We start from the raw sequence: 7,467 nt of genomic DNA, 5'->3' as shown, positions 1-7,467 counted from the left end.
TATTTAACAATTATAAAATTTTAAATAAGAAGAATATTAACGATCATAATATTTTTCATTCATACTTTTTATTAATCATATTATTTTTGGATCATAAAATTTTGAATCCTAATATTTTGAATCATAACGATATTATGCATCATGCACTTTTGGATCATATTAATTTGGATAATTTTAATTTGGATCATAATATATTAAATTAAATAATGTTTTTGTTGAGTACAACATTTGGATCATTATATTTTTTGAATCATTTAATTTTGAATAATAAAAAATATAATAATTAAGGATCATTAAATATTTGAATCAAAATATTTTTAGATCATTACAAGTTAAGGATCATAAACATAATGAATCATAATATTTTTGAATCTTAAATATTTTGAATCATCTCTATTTGCATCATATCATGTTCAACATTTTTTTTTAAACTTTTAATCATTTAAAATCAAGTTTGGTATCGAAAACACCATATTTTTTAAAAGTTATTTTTTACAAAGTCATTAGAATAGTGAGTAGAAGTATTCCTTAAATTTTTATAATTTTTGGAGAACTTTTTTTTTGGGTTTTTTTATTAATATAAAAAATCAAAAAACAATATTTTTTTCCAAGTTTTCATGATTGTGCTCATTTTGTAAAGAATTAAATTTTAAGAATTTTGGTTTCTTCAGAGTTTTTTTTTCAAAGAAAAGAAAAAGTTATGGCTGAAAAACTAAGCAGGTGAAAAAAAAACTAATCAGCCAGTAAGGACTGGACACTTGTCATGTTGGGGGTGGAGGCACGTGTCAGTTCTGGAGAGGCCACATGGCCGAATTTTCATTTGCTTGTTTTTTCTTTTTTCTTTTAATCTTTTTGCTTTTATCACTTGTACCCTCCAAACAATTAACATTCCCCGGAAATTATCTAAACCTCGCAATTATTTACAAAAATGTTATATCATCTAGGGAGATTTTGACGATAAATAAAATCAAATCCTTGACATTTATTTTTTCAATTTTATGGCCAAAAATTGTTCTTACGGTTCCTACCATATTTTAAGTTCCTACTTATCATATATATATATATATATATATATATATATATATATATATATATATATAAAAGTTAGGATAACTTTTTCTTAAATAAAGTGATATAGGATATCATTTCAATAGAAAAAGAATCTTATATGAGTTGACTTGTTTCTTTTTTAATTAAGTTCTTTAAATAAAATATAACTCAAATTCTTAAAGTTTTAACAATCTAGATTGAAGATATGCCCTTTTAAGATTCACAACAAATACTTTTGTTGAATTCAACAAAATATTAAATGATATGATTGCATACACTGAATGTTCTAAAATTGATTTGATTGCATTAAATAATAATTTTAAATTTGATTTGATTAGGTTAATTATGGATACTTTTATGAATGAAACGTAGAAACGTTTTTATGACAAATTTCTAGATATTGTTATGTTAATATCTTTAAAACTCAAATTTGTGTTATTTATACGTTGAGACATTTTGATTATTCATTTGAATTAATTAGCTCAGTTGATTTGTTTGGTTTTTATTCCACGAGAATATGGCACAATTCATGGTGGTTTTTAATGTGGTGCTTATCGTTATCCTCGTTTTATTAGGTATTCTTTTATGTTTGTAATACCCATTCATTAGACGTGGGTGTATAATTATTAAAATGGTTTTTGCTTAAATCAAACAAAATTAAAGTTTATATTATTCTGTATAAGAAATTGGTTTGATGATATGAAATTTGACCTAAAGAAATGATACTCATTTTTTTATAGTTGAAATGATGACACCAACGATAAGTGATCATGTGTGTACTGAGTTGCTAGCTTTTAAGCTGAAATGGTGTGATGGGGAAGATGTATCGGAGGACTGTTGGGATGCTTGTAGGTATAGACATGGCCCAAGTATTGCGGCAGAGTGTTTTTATGAAACACTACTTCTTGAAAATGGTAGCGCTTGTAAATGTTATTGGTCATGTTAATTAAATACGTTTCTATCTAATGACATAATATATGAACTATTTTTATTTTAAAACTTGTGGATATGAAAATTGTGAGGTAACTTAAATATCACAAGAACTCATGAAACTATTTATCATTATAAAAGAACACCAAAAAAGGGAATATCATAGTTTATTTTAGATAAAATACAAATCCTACAAATGGAGATCATTTCAAGGGGAAAGTTGAAGACTAATATTAACTATAGGTGACAATATTGATACATATTTTCATCAAAAATATGTTCATATATGTTGCATTTTATCTTTAACATGCTAAAGTTGTAAATTCAAACGGACTGAAAACATTAGAAATATTCATAATGAACAACAACCACATTGTGTTTCACGTCGTAATTATCGCCTATCTTGATTACGTTATGTATTTGAGGAGGTTGGTATTATAATTTTACTTTATATTTGATTCAGTTATTTGAACTTTGCTAATCTCCACTCGAACAACATCAACATAATCCAACTTTTTGCGCAAATATATACCATACTTACTACTGCATGATGATGTTACTTATTTCATAACGTCGTTTCTTCTTTACTCTGTTTCCCTGAGTATACAGGACGTCCAAGGATTATTGGGACATTTTTATCTTCTTTCATATCTAAAACGACAAAATCAATTGGGAAAACAAATTTTCCAATTTTTACCAAGATGTCCTCAACTATGCCTCGAGGATGAGTCACTGAACGATTATCCATGTGAATAGTCATTCTAGCAGCCTTCAAAATCTGGAAGAGAGAGCTTCTTATAGAACGAGTAAGGCATTAAATTTATGATTGCTCCAGAATCGGCTAAAGCGTAAGTCTTCATGTTATCTCCAAATTCACAAGGAAGTGTAAGGCATCCAGGATCTCCCATCTTCTTTGGTATTTCTCCCATAATCACCATCAAACTCTGCTCACTTAGGACTACCTTAGAAGTATTTTCTAATTGTTGGGGAGTGTTGAGTTGGCTTCGAAGAAACTTTGCATGTTCAGGAACTTGTGTCAAGGACTCAATAAAAGGAGTATTTATAGGAATACCCTTTACTTCCTTCATAAACTTCAGATGTTCTTGTTCCATAGGATGAACTCTTGCTCGAGAAGGAAACGATAGCGGAGGGTGAAAAGCTTGATGTAACACCCATAAAATTCAAGCCAATTTAAAACTTTTTAAAACATTTCCAAAACCATTAACCATTAAAAAACTTGTTTTCAAAATGTATCATATCAGAGTATCCCAGAAACAAAGTCATAAAAAGTGAGGAGTTGTACGATCACGCTTTTGCCTTGCCACAATCCCCTGATGTACCTGAAACAATAAACTAAAACTCTAAGCCCGAAAGCTTAGTGAGTTCCCCCAAAATACCCATACCCACAACAATATACATATAATCATAAACAACATACTATGGGTCCAGTCAACCATCAGGTTGGAATACCCCAGGCCCTCAACCATCCGGTTGGAATGCCAACACACTATGGGTCCAATCATCCTCGGGATGGAATACACCAGGCCCACAACCAACAGGTTGGAATACCCACATACTATGAGTCCAATCATCCTCGGGATGGAATACTCACGGCCCACAACCAACCGGTTGGAATGCCCACATACTATGAGTCCAATCATCCTCGGGATGGAATACTCACGGCCCACAACCAACAGGTTGGAATGCCCAGGTCCATTGGCTTTCGCACAAAGCAGATAAGCCTCAACCGCCAAACAAACATGTGCACATATAACAGATAATCACCTAATAGTCTATAGACAACAACTGATCTAACGGATCATACCACATACCACATAATATTATCCTACCCTCTAGGATACCGAACTAACAGGTCATACCACATATCACATATTATCATCCTACCCTCTAGGATACCGATCTAACAGATCATACTAGCATAACATAACCAATAACAGTTCAAAGGGCCGGCCTTGGTGCCTTAGACCCTTGAGTATAGTGAGGAAAACTCACCTGGCACTGCTGAAGTCCCGCAAATAAAACTCCAGCTGCTGGTTAACAGATTCCCGAACTGTCAACATCAAACAATACCCAATTAATAATTGGGTTCCAAGCCCAAGGTTCAATTCACACTCCAAATACCCAATAATCAAAGAATGGGCCAAAGCCCAACATATGGCCCAACTTTCCAAATTGGGCCCAGACCTCTACATGGTCTTTCCTTAAGGCCCATCCAATTATTCTAGTCTAAACTATTTGTATTCCCATGGCCCAATATCACATAATCATACAGGCCCAGTTATGGCCCATCTATGGCCCAATTTTCCAAATTGGGCCCAAGACTCTCACATGGGCCTTGTCCTAAACCTCATATGATTATTTAGTCCATTTGCTTATTCTTGGAAAGCCCATTAATAGTCCAATCGCCAAAGCCCGATAGAAAGGCCCAACACAAAGTCCAAGTGAAATTAGGGTTTCACATAAAATGACAATTAGGGTTAAGTGTTTCTCACTTAACCCATTAAGGACTTAATCCATTAAGTCCCTCACTTTACTAAATAAGTCATATGGTGTGATTGTGCTTAATACACAATTCCATCCCAATTGCCCAAATGTGGGTCCCGATAAGTCCAAGCCCATAATCCCAAAGTTAGGGTTTTCACATGAAATGATGATTAGGGTTAAGTGTTTCTTAATTAACCCATTAAGGACTTAATCCAATAAGTCTAATATTGACTTAGGTTAATTTGCCAATGATTATTATTTAATATTTCAGGTTATTAAATAATCCCCGTGTGCGTCCCGATTAATTTTCACAAGTTAGGGTTTCATGCCCTTAGGGTTTCCCAAACCCTAATTAGGGTTTTCCAACCCAATACTAGTTCATTAGTCCATTGGTTGGGCTTTTAGGTCACATTGGGCCTTATTGGCCCATTAGGGTTCCATTGGGCCCACTAGGGTTTCTTTGGGCCCATTAGGGTTTCATTGGTCCCACATTGTCCAAACATCCTCCAAACGAGGTCCAAACGCAATCAAAGCACACCGCCACCCGACACGGCGGCCGGTGGCGGCAGGAGGCGGCAACCACCACCCTACGGTGGTGGTTTGAGCTTTTCTTTTCATTATACCTACTCTATTACAGTTTTACATTGCAAATCTCAAAAACACACACACTAAGCTACACACACAACAATAAGATTACACACACACACAGCCACCCTTGTGGTGGCCGGTGGTGGTATATGGTGGCAGAAGAGTAACATCTGGCCTACATCCACCATGGTTGGCTGCCATGGTGGTTCCAATCGTTTTCCGGCCAGCCTAAAATCGCATACACACGTCGACATGCACAGAACCACACACACACACACGTGCAAAAACACCCACCGCAGCACTGTATCGATCTTGAAGGAGGTTGACGGCGGCTAGCAGCGGGCTCGAGTGAAAACGAAGGGAGAAGAACGACATCTGCAGAGAGAGGCGATGAAGAGATTAGCGGCGTCAGGGGAGCGTACGTCATGATGGCGAAGCAGCGGCGCGTTCGGCGGTCGTGGTCTTCAACTGTGGTGGTCGCACCTCCACTGGAAACGACCACAACGACTATCTTCCTGGTTCACCCGTCGATCTTCGTTACCTCCGGCCATGGCAAACGTCGATGCCGGTCTTGGTTGGTCGGAACATCAAGCGAGTCCGGTGGGATGGATGGTGGCAGTCGGACGATAGAGGAGGGAGAGGGTGGCGGCTGGTAGGATGAAGAGGGAGTGGGGGTGTCGGCTGTTTCACCCTCAAGGGTTAGGGTTAGAAGTTACGTTAAATACCCGATACACATAAAACTTCTTTCTATATTGACACAACTCACCCCTCCTTCTCCTTTTCCTTTCAAAACAAATCCTTAATTTCCCTTTTTAACCCCTGCCTTCAAAACTCTTTACAATTTGAGTCTGAAATTTACCATTTAGCCATTAGCTTCCAACATCTCTTCATATTAAGTCCCAACAATTACCAAATAGTCCCTGCCTTCATAATTATTTACGAAACCAATCTGAAACTCACATTTTTAACCCTCGGAAATCAAAAGTATATCATTTGGCACCCCGAAACCAACACTCTTTTAATTATTATCTAATTTTGAACTATAACAACATATAATAATAATAATAATTGCTTCTCGGGGTTCCAGGTTTATTATTTAATTATTACATTTTAAATGGGATGTTACACTTGAATGGAAGATTGATCTTTCTTTTCAGTCTATGTCCACGTCGTGGAGATTGAATCTCCACGTCGTGATGTCGAGGATTCAGCAAAATCTTTCTCATCAACTTTTGATTTCTTTTGTTGTGGTTCGGTGTGAATTGGCTCTTCTTCAAGGGCTTCTAGGAACTCAACAACAGTATCTTCTTCATTGTCGATGGCCATTACATGCGGTTGTGGATTTTTATCGGGAATTTGTAGAGATCATCTTTCATTAACCAATGTAGTTAATTTACCAAGTTGAGCTTCAATGTTTTGGAACAATGCTTGATGATTTCTAAGTAAAGCTTGTTGATCTCTCATTAGAATTTACTGGTCTCTTATCACTGCATCGGTCTCATCATGAAGTTTTTCCGAAGCCTCCATGAATCTGGCTAGCATGGACTCTAAATCAACCTTCTTTTCAGGTTATGGTTGCTCTTTTTGGTAAAAGCCTCGACCAGTTTGCCTAAACATTTCTTATTTTTTCTTTTTGTATTCATCATAAGGCAACCATTCTTTCTTTGGCTTCCTCCAATCTTCATCGTATTTGTCTCTACTTGAGTAACATATTTGAGCTTTCTTATTCCCGCTATCATCAAAATGGCAATCTTTTGTTAAATTTGGACCATTGCATCTTTCACAACCCACACGAATGGCATGTATGGATTGGTTCATCTTTGTCATTCTTCGGTCCATATTATTTAACATAACTAACACAGCCGCAATGTCTTCAAAAGTGCCACTCCCAATTCCCTTCGCTCCATCATGTCGAGGGTTGTGATACTTATACGAATGCTTAGAAAACTCTTATATTAGCTCCTTGATTTCAGCTGGGTTTTTCTTCGTCAAAGGTCCTTGAGAATCAAGGAGTTGTCTTGTCATCACATTTACCCCATCACAAAAGATTGATACTTCTTGTTGCACATTAAGATCATTTTGGGGGCAATTTTGAAGTAATCCCTTGTAACGCTCCCATGCTTCATAAAGTGATTCACCCGGTTGTTGCTCAAAGTTAGCTATTGCCTTCCTGAGTTTAGACACTTTTGATGGTGGGAAAAATTGCTCTAAGAATTGTTCATGCATTTGTGCCCATGTAGTAATGGCACCTGGTGGAAGTTCCTTCAACCAATCCTTAGCGGCTCCTTTAAAAGTTATTGGAAGCATTCTTAATAACACCGTATCGCGTGGAACATTTGGAATGTTAAAGTAATCGGCAATGTCATTAACTTCATCAAGGTGTTTGTAAGCATC

At 36.1% G+C, this 7,467-nt stretch overlaps 1 non-coding gene across 1 annotated transcript; it reads left to right on the top strand.

Annotated features, from left to right (window-relative positions):
• Positions 1–7,144: 7,144 nt before the first annotated feature.
• On the top strand, positions 7,145–7,251 carry LOC145118274 (small nucleolar RNA R71). Its single transcript, XR_013713233.1, has one exon. It is a non-coding gene; the product is annotated as a small nucleolar RNA R71 (small nucleolar RNA).
• Positions 7,252–7,467: the final 216 nt, after the last annotated feature.

Source organism: Lactuca virosa, chromosome 5 (assembly GCF_052849685.1).
Source record: "Lactuca virosa cultivar CGN04683 chromosome 5, Lactuca_virosa_CGN04683_v6, whole genome shotgun sequence".
NCBI lineage: Eukaryota > Viridiplantae > Streptophyta > Magnoliopsida > Asterales > Asteraceae > Lactuca > Lactuca virosa.
The sequence above is the reverse complement of the archived record's forward strand: the minus strand, read 5'-3'. Positions and strand labels throughout refer to the sequence as shown.